The sequence below is a fragment of the Pelobates fuscus genome, chromosome 9 (genome assembly GCF_036172605.1).
Source record: "Pelobates fuscus isolate aPelFus1 chromosome 9, aPelFus1.pri, whole genome shotgun sequence".
NCBI classification, from domain to species: Eukaryota; Metazoa; Chordata; class Amphibia; order Anura; family Pelobatidae; genus Pelobates; species Pelobates fuscus.
Genome location: NC_086325.1, coordinates 166,885,996 through 166,900,901, shown reverse-complemented (window position 1 = coordinate 166,900,901; position 14,906 = coordinate 166,885,996). Strand labels below are relative to the sequence as shown.

The 14,906-nt window shown below is 50.0% G+C and overlaps 1 protein-coding gene across 1 annotated transcript in view; it reads left to right on the top strand.

Annotated features, from left to right (window-relative positions):
- The first annotated feature begins 1,288 nt into the window (after positions 1–1,288).
- Positions 1,289–14,906, top strand: part of LOC134573345 (asialoglycoprotein receptor 1-like) — a 66,206-nt gene continuing 52,588 nt past the window's right edge. The window contains exon 1 of the mRNA XM_063433043.1: positions 1,289–1,314. The gene's annotated coding sequence lies outside the window, so the exon portion shown is untranslated. The remainder of the gene's footprint in view (positions 1,315–14,906) is intronic.

Sequence of the window (14,906 nt, the reverse complement as noted above, 5' to 3'; positions counted from 1 at the left end):
TGACGCTCAGTTTTGGTTAAACGTCTCCCTTTACAAACAATCTTTGGGGACTAATTCCAGATAACGTCTCAGCCAGTCAGAATGCGACAGCTATACGATGCGTACGGAGAGATGCGCAGAGGATATAAAATTCTAGCGAGCGTTCAGTTCAGCACCTACACAGAGATGTTAATTAAATGAAAATTAGGCCATCTGTTCGTGTGACAATGAAACTGTAAAAGGTGATTAAACGGAAATGAAGTTTTTCTATATATGTAAATTTATTATATTTCTTTTAGATCGTTTAACTGAATATATGTCTTGGCATAAAGGGGTTAATGGGAGAACGATGGAGAAGATTTAATTCACTAACCTTTTATTGAGATTGGTAAATATTGCTGATTTGTGTTATTTTACCTGCTACAATCAGATGTCTCCTGCTTTCACGTCATTCAGCCTTTGATCAATATCTGATTTGTGTCCTAATGTCATTGCGGTGACATTGCAATGACATTTTAGTTGACACAAATTGGTCGCTGAAACAATCGTAACACACCTGTATACACAACACACCTAATACTACGGAGGGGAAAACGTTTCTACTGTGACACAAAAGCTGAGTTTAAAGCAAACAGATTAATTGCTACTGACTGCATAAATATTCACCCCCCCCTTCCTGTCGAACCCTATCATAAACTCTGGTGTAACCAACAGCAGAGTTACAGGACTAGCTGAATGTAAACCACCTGTGCACAAGCATCACACAATGAACAAGTAATGTCTCAATGCTTGGAGAAGGCTGTCCTCAAAATCGTATTGACCAGCAGGACTTTTACTGGGTTACAGAAACACCGGGGGCTTGTGCTCAAAGTATAATTCCATAACCCCTACACTAACAGCGAGGTGGGACGCTAAACCATATCCCGCCTTTTTATGTTATGTCCCCACCTTTGTAAATCTTGTCCCCTCTTCTCTACCCATAACCAGCTGCCGTTGCTCTCCAGGATCTTAAAGAAACAATCTACAAGGCCAGGTATTCAGTGTGATCCTGCCACTACCGAACTAATAGAGGGGTATCAGCAACGTTCTAATCCACAGTACCCCCTCCTGACAATCACCTGGGGGCACCACCTCCTCGGGCTAAGTTCTACACCTGCGATCTATCTACATATAGTAGGCGGCTGCTTTGAGTGGTGGCTCCCTGATGTACATTTAAAAATAAAAGCACTAATGTCCTGTTACATGATCCACCAACTGTTCACATCTGGGGCTTAAGATCCCCACACCTGCGACTTCTGCCCCGAAGCTCCCTCCAGCAGCGCCTGTGATGACCAGGTAAACACGTACGTCAGAGAAGCATATTAGAGCTCAGTGATGGTATTGTTAGGAAGGCGCATGTATTTACAATATCCACACTGTTTAATTAAACTGAAATGGAGCCGTTTCCATTATAGGAAAATGTCGATTCAGCACTCATGGTTACGTAGCGTCATTATAGTTTAATGTATTTTACAATTTTATCTTCAAACTGTGGTCTTGCGAATTCTGACTGATATCACTATTTGTGCTTCCATTTTATTGTGCTAGAAATGAATAAAAAAACGAACCTTTTAATATTGCCCATTTTAACCCATTATGCTCTTTCTCTGTGCCACGTATAGCCAGGCAGGTCACTGGCAGGACAGAAGACTATTTGTGGCACAGCGTGGGACCGGTGCTTGTCAAAATGTCCTTTTTTAGGAACAGAAAGCACTTTTAAAAATATAGATATGAACACAATTAGTAGCATATCCCGGCCAGCCTGAGGAAGGAAGCCGGGGCAGATCAGCGTGCGTTCTGGGGAGGCTCGATCCCACATCCGAGATCAGGAAATATTTTCTGACATAATCGGGAAAAATCACTCTCCCTGCGTTAACCCTTCCAGCGATTTGCAGGCAGGATTGGAACCGTACCTCACAGTGTTCAATGCTTAAAGGTTAAAATTCAGACTGTGACCAACAGGGTTAGCGGAACCCCGTATTGTTTTCTAGGAGTTCCCTTAGGATTTACAAATACTCTCCATCTTTATCTCTGCTACACCCTGAATGAAACAAGAATCAGCAAGTTGCCACAGTTTGCCAATAGTGAAAGGGTGCTATCAGCTGGGGAAATGTTTGTGGATGTCAGGACGCTGTGACGGCAGCTGTCAGTATCCGTCTATCTCTCTGTGTGTTCAGGACGTGATACTGTAACAGATCCTCCACGGTTTCCTAGACACTTTGCACAGTGCGAGAAAAGTTTGTCTCTGTAGTATGCAGCAGTTACATTATGCAAAGTTATTTATTAAAGGAACAATGCAATCGCTATGAAGTTGTTATGGTGTCCCTCACGCTGGCTGACCTTTAAGGATTTAACCATTAATGAATGTTTTAACCACAACGCTTTTTAGCTCCTCTCATCTCGCTTTTCTCCAAGTCTTGAAACAGTAAGTCTCAGACAAGGGCGCAGCTTATTGGCTTACAGTGCCAGCTGGTGCGCTAAGCCAATTAGTAGCCACCCTTTCACAAAACGCTGCAGAAATGTGGTTGTGGTGCCTGGAGGTTCCCATTAACAGCCATTCACTAAGCAGTTCCTTTGGATTCCTCTTTGATTAATAAATAGGCCCCTCCGTGCAGTGGCGGATCCGGGGGGGGGGGGGGGGGGGCAATGGGGCAATTGCACACCCCCCTCCCTCCAAGAAATTGAACAACGCTCCTTCTCTCTTGCCTCCCCCCTGGCTCTCCCTCACTCTCCCATGCAGGGCTGGCGCTATGCAAGTGCCAGCCCTGCTGTGTGCTTTCACGTAACGGAGAGGAGATCAGAGATCTTCCCTCTGGCCCACAGGCACATTGCTGGCAGCTGGCATGGGAGCGAGAGAGGACTCCGGAGCTCAGCCTGCACCCCTCACTCACACTGTACCCCCATACACTCACTGCATCCCTCAAACACACTGCCCCTCATACACTCACTGCACCCCTCCCATACACTCACTGCCCCCCACACACACTGCACCCCTCACTCACACACCCTGCTGCCCATACTCTCACTACACCCCTCACACACACTGCACCCCTCACTCACACACCCTGCTGCCCATACTCTCACTACACCCCTCACACACACTGCACCCCTCACTCACACACCCTGCTGCCCATACTCTCACTACACCCCTCACACACACTGCACCCCTCACTCACACACCCTGCTGCCCATACTCTCACCTCACCCCTTACACACACTGCCCCCCATACAATCACTGCACCCCTCACACACAATGCATCCCTCACTCACCCTCACTGCATCCCTCACACACACTATCCCACACATACACACACTCACTGACCCCTCAAACACACACTGCATTTCACACACACACACACTGCCCCCCTCATTCACACACACAGCCCCAAACATACTCACACTGCACCTCTCGCACACTACATCATTTATAGACACAAACAAACTGTACCCCGCACACACACTACACCACTCATACACACACACTGTACCCCTCACACACAGTACACCACTCATACACACACACTGCCCCTGTCCCCTACTACAGGCCCTACCCCGACAGACCCCAGGTAAGCCGTCAAACTGTTCCTAAACAATTTCACTACTTACTCTGTTTCGGTTCCACGATACTCCTGGCACCATAACCAGTACAGTGAGCTGTTGTGGTTATTGTGCCTGGATTGTTTCTATAAATAACCATGTGCCCCTCCCGAGATTGGGTTCCGGATCCGCCCCTTCCTCCTTGCAACATATGAATTGCCCATAGCAGAGGGCAGCATTCTATACAATCTGCCCAGCAGGTTACTCAGTACAGTACGGATGTTAGGTTAAAGTAGCCAGATCAGCAATATTATTAGTTAAAATGGAAAATGAACTTTAAATCCACTATGATTGCTCAGAAATGCCCACTTTAGTGACACAGGCTGTAATATACAGCAAGGAATGTGTTCAATGTCTCGTTTATCATTTACAATACAGCAAAATTCAGGCTTAAATGGCCGAGCTGTGACTGTAACTCGTTGGAGAATATGTTTTACGTTCACCATTATGGCTTTAATTTTACAACTAGTTTTTATTTTGCTACCATTCACTCCACACGGATATGCCCTATTATACTTAAGATTTCAGTAACTTAGCAGGGATCACATTGAAAGTTTTGGGAATATTTTAGTTTAGCAGAGATATGCCTTGGGTGGCAAATCCTGTGCAGAAGCCCCTCCCTTCCTCAAGCTCCGCCTCCTAATTATCCCCAGGCACATTTGCTTCTATTACTGGGGAAGGCAAGATATGCAAATTATCCCAATATGGCTGCCCCCAGTGAGGTGCAGATTATACTTTGATAATAAATATGTATCTCTTTGAAAGGCTTTCTGAGCATTCTGGGGAATGTAGTTGACGAATAGCTGCAGTGCCAAGATTAGCTGCTATTGATACATTTACCCTCAATAACATTGCTATTTATTTTTATTTTAAACTGGCTGGATAAACACTACCCCCCATGCACACTACACCTGATCATTTATATTCATATTATAAATACAGAGCTTAGGAGGTGGAAATCGAGATCTTGTTAAATCTTCGCCACACAATATATGCGTAATGTTTCATTTCCAGCGCTTTGTTTCTGTTCACAAATGAGTCCCAGGTGTTCTATCCCCCAAATCAGGCGTTATTTATTCTCAGAGCCCTGAAAATCACAGGGTTTATCTAGCACTGTACCCCCATCGCCAGCATTAACCCCTTCCTAGCCGCACATTTCAAGCTGCTAATCTTGCTGTTGACGAGGTGTGTCAGAGCGAATTAAAACAGGCTGATTCAGGTCACTTTTTATGGAGAGTCGCGCACTCTGAGATTAACGCCACAAAGAAGGGAATTACCTGTCAATCCGTGCAACAGCCAGAAACAGATTGTCAGCTGTGCGATCACTAAACTAATGTGTAAATTCGCAGAGCGCTAACAGCCGGGATTTGTAACAATTATTGTGAATGAGTTGTGGGCAATAACTGTGTCTGTTACCGATATGTGATCTGTTAAACATGTTCCCTCCGTTACTGCTCCCGGTAATAAAGCACAACTACCACTTTCTGTGTAAGTCACCAAGCGACATTCTGACGATTACCGACAGTGGGTGATCAGTTCCACAGGCAATAAGTGCCCCATTTTAATAACCCCAGTGCACCAGCCATGGAGGTATTTTCCCTAACTTTTCTTTGTGTCTTTGTTTTATATAAGCAGCTTGCCAGCTGTAACACGGGGATGTGAATGAGTGAATGGGGCATTTTGTGCTAGCACCCCTCCACAGACACATAAACTGCGACGGCAGATAAGAACCATTCGTCCCATCTAGTCTGCCCAGTTTTCTAAATACTTTCATTAGTCCCTGGCCTTATCTTATAGTTAGGATAGCCTTATGCCTATCCCACGCATGCTTAAACTCCTTTACTGTGTTAACCTCTACCACTTCAGCTGGAAGGCTATTCCATGCATCCACTACCCTGTCAGTAAAGTAATACTTCCTGATATTATTTTTAAACCTTTGTCCCTCTAATTTAAGACTATGTCCTCTGGTTGTGGTAGTTTTTCTTCTTTTAAATATAGTCTCCTCCTTTACTGTGTTGATTCCCTTCATGTATTTAAATGTTTCTATCATATCCCCCCTGTCTCGTCTTTCCTCCATGCTATACATGTTAAGATCATTTAACCTTTCCTGGTAAGTTTTATCCTGCAATCCATGAACCAGTTTAGTAGCCCTTCTCTGAACTCTCTCTAAAGTATCAATATCCTTCTGAAGATACGGTCTCCAGTACTGCGTACAATACTCCAAGTGAGGTCTCACCAGTGTTCTGTACAATGGCATGAGCACTTCCCTCTTTCTACTGCTAATACCTCTCCCTATACAACCAAGCATTCTGCTAGCATTTCCTGCTGCTCTGTTACATGACAGGTGTATAGTCGCCATTTGGGCAGTCGGAATCCAGGACAAACCAAACCCATATCCTAACCCAATAACACGCAGACACTAAGAATATGGGGAAATTTGTCCACAGCTTTATTAACCAATAATAATAATAATAATAATAATAACGATAATAATAAATTAACAGGTAAACATGGGTCATTGCCCCCCATACTCCGCCCTCGCATCCTGTTCCTCCTGCTACCATACAAAAGGCAATATAAATAACACATATACATACTTATAACATACACCAACATTATTCCAATCCACCAATTGTAAAAGTGCCAACCATCCATTAACCACGGCAGGGGTATACCCGGATACCCCTACCCCACCAGGTTCTGAGCCACCTCCAGCACTCGAAACCTCTCAACCACCGATGACCACAACTTGTTTGTTCCACCTCACGTTCATCCTGGGGAGCCTATTTCCTCTCCTTCAGCTCCCCGTCCCGCCGCTGTGAAAGAAACGGGTAAATTGACACATAACAAACAGAGGGAGGGTGGGTGGGACAAACTCAACCAGGTAGAAAGTTAGAATGACTCACCTAAAATGGCTGCCCATTTAAATAGCCAATCCCACTTACCCATAACTCCAATACTTGCTTACTTCCTCCTAAGCCCGCCTCCTAACCCCTGTCAAGGCCTTTTTCCGCTTAGCTGCGCTCTAGCTACATGGGGCTACATGACAGGTGTATAGTCGCCATTTGGGCAGTCGGAATCCAGGACAAACCAAACCCATATCCTAACCCAATAACACGCAGACACTAAGAATATGGGGAAATTTGTCCACAGCTTTATTAACCAATAATAATAATAATAATAATAATAACGATAATAATAAATTAACAGGTAAACATGGGTCATTGCCCCCCATACTCCGCCCTCGCATCCTGTTCCTCCTGCTACCATACAAAAGGCAATGACCCCCATATAAATAACACATATACATACATATAACATACACCAACATTATTCCAATCCACCAATTGTAAAAGTGCCAACCATCCATTAACCACGGCAGGGGTATACCCGGATACCCCTACCCCACCAGGTTCTGAGCCACCTCCAGGACTCGAAACCTCTCAACCACCGATGACCACAACTTGTTTGTTCCACCTCACGTTCATCCTGGGGAGCCTATTTCCTCTCCTTCAGCTCCCCGTCCCACCACAAGCTCAGACCTTGACCCCTTAAGCTGTCTGAGCTCCGCCACCCCGAAGAAACAGTGCCATCTGAATACCATCCTGCCAACCCAAGTTGAGCAGGTCCAGACCCACATCTGAGAGATGAACACCATCCGAGCGGTAGTATCCTGGCAACCCTTCCTCCAACTCATGGTGCCTCACTACCACACCCCCCACCTTTCTTACAAAGCTTGCCATCAAGCTGTTCACTTTCTTCCTGCCCTTATCAACAGCCATCGGGTCCCGTGCGTGCCGCCATCGGCGCCGCGGGACAATCTCCGACCAAACCAGCATAACACCCGGAAGCAGATCCCTCAACTTGTTAATGTCCTGCTTCATCCACTTCACCAGCCGGCGTTGCGGCGTAAGACCCAGGTCATTACCCCCTGCGTGCAGGACCAGCAGGTCCGGCGTGCGCCCACCCGCCAGCATCCTGAACAGTGCTCCACAAACATCCCCCCAGCAGAACCCCCGGTACCCAAACCATCGAACCGCCAACAGGCCCCTCGGAAAACCCAGCTGCTGGCCTTGTGCTCGAGCTGCGGCCCCCCTCTCGGCCCAGAAGACAAAGGAATGGCCCACGATCCATGCAACACGCCCTGGGGAGGAGAAAACAAACGGTGAGGGAAGTCCGAGAGAGACCCTCACACCCAACCCAAAACATTACAGTGTGCCTCCGTATTTTTTTTAATTTTTTTTTACTATGCTCCCCGGCAACGTTAATCCAATAAACCCAACCGTACATAGGAACGGAACCTTACCGATTCCCATCTCCCTATCCGCTTCACGACCTCATCCCCAAGTCCCAACCGTGCGGCCTCCGTGGCCGCCCCAATACGGAACGAGTACGTTCCAAAACATTCAGCCCGGAGCCCCAATTTACTTAGACCCAACCGAAAAACCTTCGTAAACTGAAACCGAGAAAGGGACGATCCATCGACATGGACCAACAGGGAACCCCTTACCGCCGGCCTCCGTGCCAGGTACTCCGCCATGGCGGCCAACGGGCACAATGCCGATCCCGGCAAGGCCCACAACGTTACGTCCCGGCCCACGCCGCGGACATCCGTTTTGGACCTTCCAAGGTGCACCACCACCTTCCCATCCAAAATACGAACCCCCGAAACTTGCAGGCCCCCCTGCACCACCTTATTAGCACTCACCAACTCTCCAATGCGGAACGCCCCAAAAAACGCCAAGAGAAACGCCGCTTTGAACAGAGAGACCTCAAACCCATCGAAACAGACCTTGGGCAACAGACCCACCAAATCCCCCAATACCCTAACCGACACCGGGCGCCTGGTATCCGGCGACCTGCGACCTTTGCGATAACCTTTCAAAGCTTGCCTGATGACGAAGGTCTTGGTAAAGTCCTCCGCCCCGCGCCACCTAAACCAAAACGCCATAGCCGCCATGGACCTGTCAACCACGGCAGGGGACGCCCCTTTTGCCAGCAACTGACAGGTGTACCACAGGAAAGCATCCCGCAGCGCATCCCCGTTCCCTGTGGTCAGCCCGTCCAGGGACCGTTCCCACGAGTCCCAAACCTTACTGTATGAGGCCCAGGTGGCCGGTGCCAGAGAAGTCTTCACAAGTCCTCCAAGCAGGATGCTCCCAGCTGCCATATCTAGTCCGGGCAAGCCTGCCCTTCCTTCGATGCCCCCGGCGCTGCCAGACAAAATCGGGACCACTGAAAACGAGACAGAGCATCAGCCACCTCGTTCAAATACCCAGGAACATGGCGCGCGCGAAAAACAACATTCCGAGACATACACAGCAATACAAAACGCCTGAGCAGCTTAACCACCGGCTTCGAGGCCGCGGACTGACGATTCACCGCGTGTACCACCGCCATGTTGTCCGAGAAAAAGACCACCTTCCGATCGCGCAGCCCGTCGCCCCACAGCGCCATTGCGACGACCAACGGGAACAACTAAAGGAAAGCCAGGTTGCGCATAAGTGGGCTCGACCCCCAAGACTCCGGCCACCTCTCCGCGCACCAGCATCCGCCGAAATATGCCCCAAAGCCCACACTGCCCGATGCATCTGTGAAAAGCTCCAGCTCGGCCGCCGACCGGCCTTCCTACCGGAAAAACACCGTCCCATTAAAATCCTGCAAGAAGGCATCCCAGACGCCCAAGTCCGCCCTCATGGCCGCAGACACCCGGATGAAATGGTGTGGGGACCGAACCCCCACGGTAGCAGCCGACAAGCTGCGACTGAAGACCCTCCCCATTGGTATGACCCGGCATGCAAAATTTAGCATCCCAATCAAAGACTGCAGCTGCCGCAGGGTAACCTTGTGCGCCCCAGCCACAGCATCCACCGCCCCTCTGAGCCTGTCCAGCTTATCCCGGGGCAGCCGGCATTCGCCCAGCCCCGAGTCGACCTCCAGTCCCAAGAAACTCAGACATGTGGTCGGGCCCTCAGTTTTATCCGCCGCCAGCGGAACCCCGAAGTGGCCCGCCACCCACTCAATCGTCCGCAGCAGGCGCAGGCATTCCAAGGAATCAGCCGGCCCCACACACAGAAAATCATCCAAGTAATGAACGACAGAACGGTTCCCCGCCTCCTCCCGTACCACCCATTCGAGAAAAGTGCTAAACTTCTCAAAATAGGAGCACGAAATGGAACAGCCCATAGGCAGGCACAAGTCCACGAAGTAGGCCCCCTCGAAAAAGCAACCCAGTAGGTGATGACAGTCCGGGTGGACCGGCAGCAGCCGAAACGCAGCCTCAATGTCCACTTTAGCCATCAGAGCCCCACGCCCGGCCCGTTTGACCAGCTCGACCGCCCGGTCGAAAGATGCATACGAAACCGAGCATAAGTCCCTACTAATACCATCATTCACCGACTCCCCTTTCGGGTACGAGAGATGGTGAATGAGTCTGAACTTCCCAGGCTCTTTCTTGGGAACCACCCCGAGGGGGGAAATCCGCAGGCCCTCCATCGGAGGTACAGCGAACGGGCCCGCCATGCGGCCCAGCCCGACCTCTTTGCCCAGCTTTTCCCTCACCACGTCCGGGAAGTCAGTAACAGACTTCAGGTTGCGCAGCCTCCCCGACCCCTCCCCCCGCTCCTGGAACAGAATAAAAAACCCACTCGCAAAACCCGCCCGGAGCACAGTAGCATCAGCCCTGTTAACGTAGCGGCTTAGCCACGGTTCCATCGCGCCTAGCCTCACCGGGGTTAGGCCCCGGGGAAGCGGACGCACCCCCTCCCCCAGTTGCGACAGCTGCTCCGGCGTTTCCGGACTCACCCTTCTTGAAGCAGCGGTTGAGCCCATGAGCACCCCCGCAGCCGGAGCTCTCGTGCTTGAAACGACAGGTGGCTCCCCATTTGCATTGGCCCTCATTATAGAGCCAGCATAAGACCTTTTGTAAGGCGGCCGACGAGGCGGACTGCCCCCTTGCGCCGGCCGAGTTTTGAAAGGGCTGCGCCTTCTGCGCCATCATTAGCTTCATCCAGAGCGGCAGGTCCATCTGATCCCACCTCATACCTGGATTAGCCGACAGCCGTTGCCTAAACTGCTCGTCATACCGCCACCAAGCCAACCCCCCATAAGTGCGGTATGCCTCCCAAATACCGTCCAGATAGCAAAACAGAGACGAGCATAACCCCGGCGATTTCTCGCCGAGCACGCTGGCCAGCACGCAAAAGGCCCTCAACCAATTACCAAAGGATTTCGGAATCTTGCGATACCGCTTCCTCTTCTCCTCCTCCTCTTTCTTCTCATCCTTTTTATCCTCCTCCTTGAGGTCAATAAAGTCCTCCAACGGGAGAAGGGAGAAAATCTCGCAAAACTCACCCTTCCAGATCTTTTCCTTCACGTCCTGTTTCAGGTGAACCCCCAGCGGGCCCGCGAAAGAGACATACGCGTGCTGCCTAGCCGCGTCGGGGATACCCCCTGTCAACTCAGCCCGCTCACTCCCAACCTCCCTTAGGTCCTGCGGCACAACCGTGTCCCCACCCGAACTAGGCCCTGCAGAATTCCCGACCCGAGAACCCGTAGCCCCAGCTCCTGGGGCCCACACCTGACCAATGCCGCCCCCAATGTCAACCCCCTGCCCCCAATGAGTCGAGTAGTGCTTGAAGTGTGGTAACTAAAGCGCTGGAGTGTAGTGACCCACTGGACTCACCGGCCAAGCCCCCCGACACCTGAGCGGTGGGGGCTGCATTGTCGATCGCCCGACGTCCAGGAAGAGGAACTTCCGCCGCGGTCTCGCCAACCGGGGAGCCAACCTGGTGCCTTGCCTGCGAGGAGATGGAACGGCTCCGAGATCTAGGAAAAGGAGAAGAAGTCCTGGGTAGGGTGTAATGAACATCAACTCCCCTCCCGTCACGACCCCGGGAGCGCCTGCCCTGAACCGAAGCCTCCCGCGGAGCTCTACTTCCCCGTGGCACCTGAGAACCCCTGGGACTACGACTCCTCTCGTCCCTACCCGTGGACCGCCCCCGCCGACCATACCTGGGGGCTGCCACACCATCGCCTGCTGAGCTGTCTGAGGGGGAGCAATGCCGTCCAGACCTACCCCGATTACCCTTGGACCCCGAGGATCTAACCGGCGAGGGGCTGCCACTACTACTCCCCAAACCCGAACCACCCCTAAGGCCACAGCCCCCCAACCGCCCACCCCCCGCGGAAGATCCCAACCCCCTACCTACCCAGCCTCTCTGCCTAGCCGCACCCGAAACCCCTCGCCCCGCACCAACCGCCTCAGCCCCCTTACCGGTCCCCACATGCTTACCCGACCCTGACAGCCCAGGCCTACCATCACCACCCCCGCTCACTGACCCAGCAGCACCCCCTAAACCCCCACCACCCCCAGTACCCACTCCCCTTAAGCCACACTTTCTCTTAAGGGCCCCAGAGCCCCCCCCCTACAACTAAGTCCCGGGCGCCCTCCACTGGCAAACTCCTGCCCCCCCCCTGTAACAGAGCTCCCCCCAGCGTCGTTCCCGCCAAGAGGGCCCCAGCCGGGGCCCCCTGCACTTGCCTGTTGCCTCCTGGGCCGGCCATGCGTCCTCCCGGATCCGGTCCCGTCATCCTCGATCTCTGATGGGGGGGAGGCCCTCCTGGGCCTCACCTCCGTGGTCCCCGACCCACCGGGGGGCCGCCCGGTCACCTCCGACCCGAAAGCAGCAGCACCCCCGTCCACGACATCCTTCTGCCTCCGAGCACTCATCCTAGGCTCTGGCCGCACGCGGGGAGGCAGGGCCTCGACCACGCGGCTACCAGGCCTGCTGCCGGCCACAACCGAAACTCCACTACCTCCAGGGATAACTTCACCGGGCCCCGCGCCCGGGCTTAGCCTCCTCGGGGGCCTCCTGGCCCGAACCGGTCTACCGCCATCGCCGTCCCAATCCGCCGCCTCCGCCAGGGCAGGGCCCAGCTGGGCCAGAAGCCAGTCCGCACCCTGATGCCGTGCCGCCGACCTGATCCCCTCCAGCAAACGCTCCACGTTGTCCATTGGCCCTGCAGAGGACACAAAGAAAATCCGACCAAGCAAAGTCCGCGCACACCGGGGTGAACACAAACTCAACCAGGTAGAAAGTTAGAATGACTCACCTAAAATGGCTGCCCATTTAAATAGCCAATCCTACTTACCCATAACTCCAATCCTTGCTTACTTCCTCCTAAGCCCGCCTCCTAACCCCTGTCAAGGCCTTTTTCCGCTTAGCTGCGCTCTAGCTACATGGGGCTACATTGTCTGCCTACCTTTAAGTCATCAGAAATAATCACCCCTAAATCCATTTCCTCAGATGTTGAGGTTAGGACTCTATCAAATATTCTGTACTCTGCCCTTGGGTTTTTACGTCCAAGATGCATTATCTTGCACTTATCCACATTAAATGTCAGTTGCCACAACTCTGACCATTTTTCTAGTTTACCTAAATCATTTGCCATTTGGCTTATCCCTCCAGTTTTACACTTGGCCGTATTTACCTGACATCCGAGATGTGTGAGAAATTGCAGCAATTATTATCTCTGATCAGGAATTCTGCCATAAATCAGCAGCAGCTTAAATAAAATAAAAAGAGATTACACTGAGCTGAAGTCTTTGTATTTATTTATTTATCAAAGTAACTATTTCACTGCCTTGTATTGCATCACGTAATCGATTTCACTTCCTTTATAAATACTTCCAAAAACATAACATACTGGGACATAATTTCTAATTAGTGGGGTAATAGCTGCTTGATCCAAGGAGATATCTGACTGCTATTTTGGGGTCAGGAAGGAATTTTTTCCCAGTTTGTATCAAAATTGGAAGCGCTTCAGACTGGGTTTTTTCCCTCTTTTGGATCAACAACAAAATTCAAATGTGAGAAAGGCTGAACTGGATTGACACTATAACTATGTGACTATGTCACTCTGTCATCAAATTAAAATATAAGTGAAAGAATTGAGTAGGACAAGATCATTTCTAAGAACTGACTAGAAGTCTCTATTATTACTAATAATGGCCGAATATCACCTGAAATCGCACAGGGGTAATATCTGGAATAACGTGGAGAGAGAAGGATTTGGGTAGCTCTACTTCATATATGAATTACTTGTTTATTTAGATCCCAGACCAGACTCCTTGAGTTAGGCACCTCACCCCTTCATACACCGGTCACACATGCCAACAGTCCCGAATTCATCAGGACAGTCCTACTTTTGGGCCCTTGTCCTGTCACCTCAAGTGTGAGCACATGTGTAAATGCATTTACTGCAGCACCAGGCATGCATCACAGAGCATGTCAGACCAGCAGGACTGTGCAATGTGCAGAGCTTTTTGACTTGCTGCAGATACTGTCATCCCGGCACACATTCTCTTTATCCCAGATTGAGTGCCTGGCATTCTTCACTCGGGGCACCACAACCTCCTGTCCCGGTCTCATACATGTCAGAGTAGGCGAATCCGCCAAGTACCCCATTACAAATGTCCTGAGTAGTATATAAATCTGAGCAGACCCTCTGGGAGCCATTTATGCTGTGTATAACGTAGACAGAGTCTGTATCTGTTATCTGAATAGGTGATCAGGACCCAGCAGTATTGGGGGCACTTCCAGGTGGGGTCCTAAAATAGTGTGATTATACAGCTTGACTAAACCCCCTTGTGTGTTAAGATTTTAAACGTTATGCTATGTGCGCAATGCTAACACATTCTTATCGTGTCACGAAATACCACACCCTGGTCTAGAATTAAATAAATTACCCAGTGTCTCCATACAATACGTGTCCTTTCTTCAAGTGGGCTTATAGAATGGTAGATTATATTTATATAAATTGCCAAAACAACCAGAGTATTGCACTTTGCAATTATATCTTTTTTTTATTAGACTAAATATTTAAAAGACAAGTTTTCGATAGTTCTGAAGCAATACTGATCAATATATATATATATATATATAGATGAGTCTGCAAATTTTTCCAAATCAGCTCTTTCTGCCTAAGTTTTGCAAAAAGATTTCCGATCGATTCACTGCAATTCTTTATCTTAGTAAATAAACCTCTGCGTCGTTATCGGATAAGACTATCCAGCAACTCCCATGATCCACCCAGAACCCACCGCTATGCTGTGTGGCTGAGAATGACAGATCAGGAAAGCAGTGACCCATTTGCTTCCCCTGTATATTATTATTATTATTATTATTGCCATTTATATAGCGTCAACAGATTCTGTAGCGCTTTACAATATTATGAGAGGGGGGGGGGGGGGGAATGTAACTATAAATAGGACAATTACAGGAAAACTT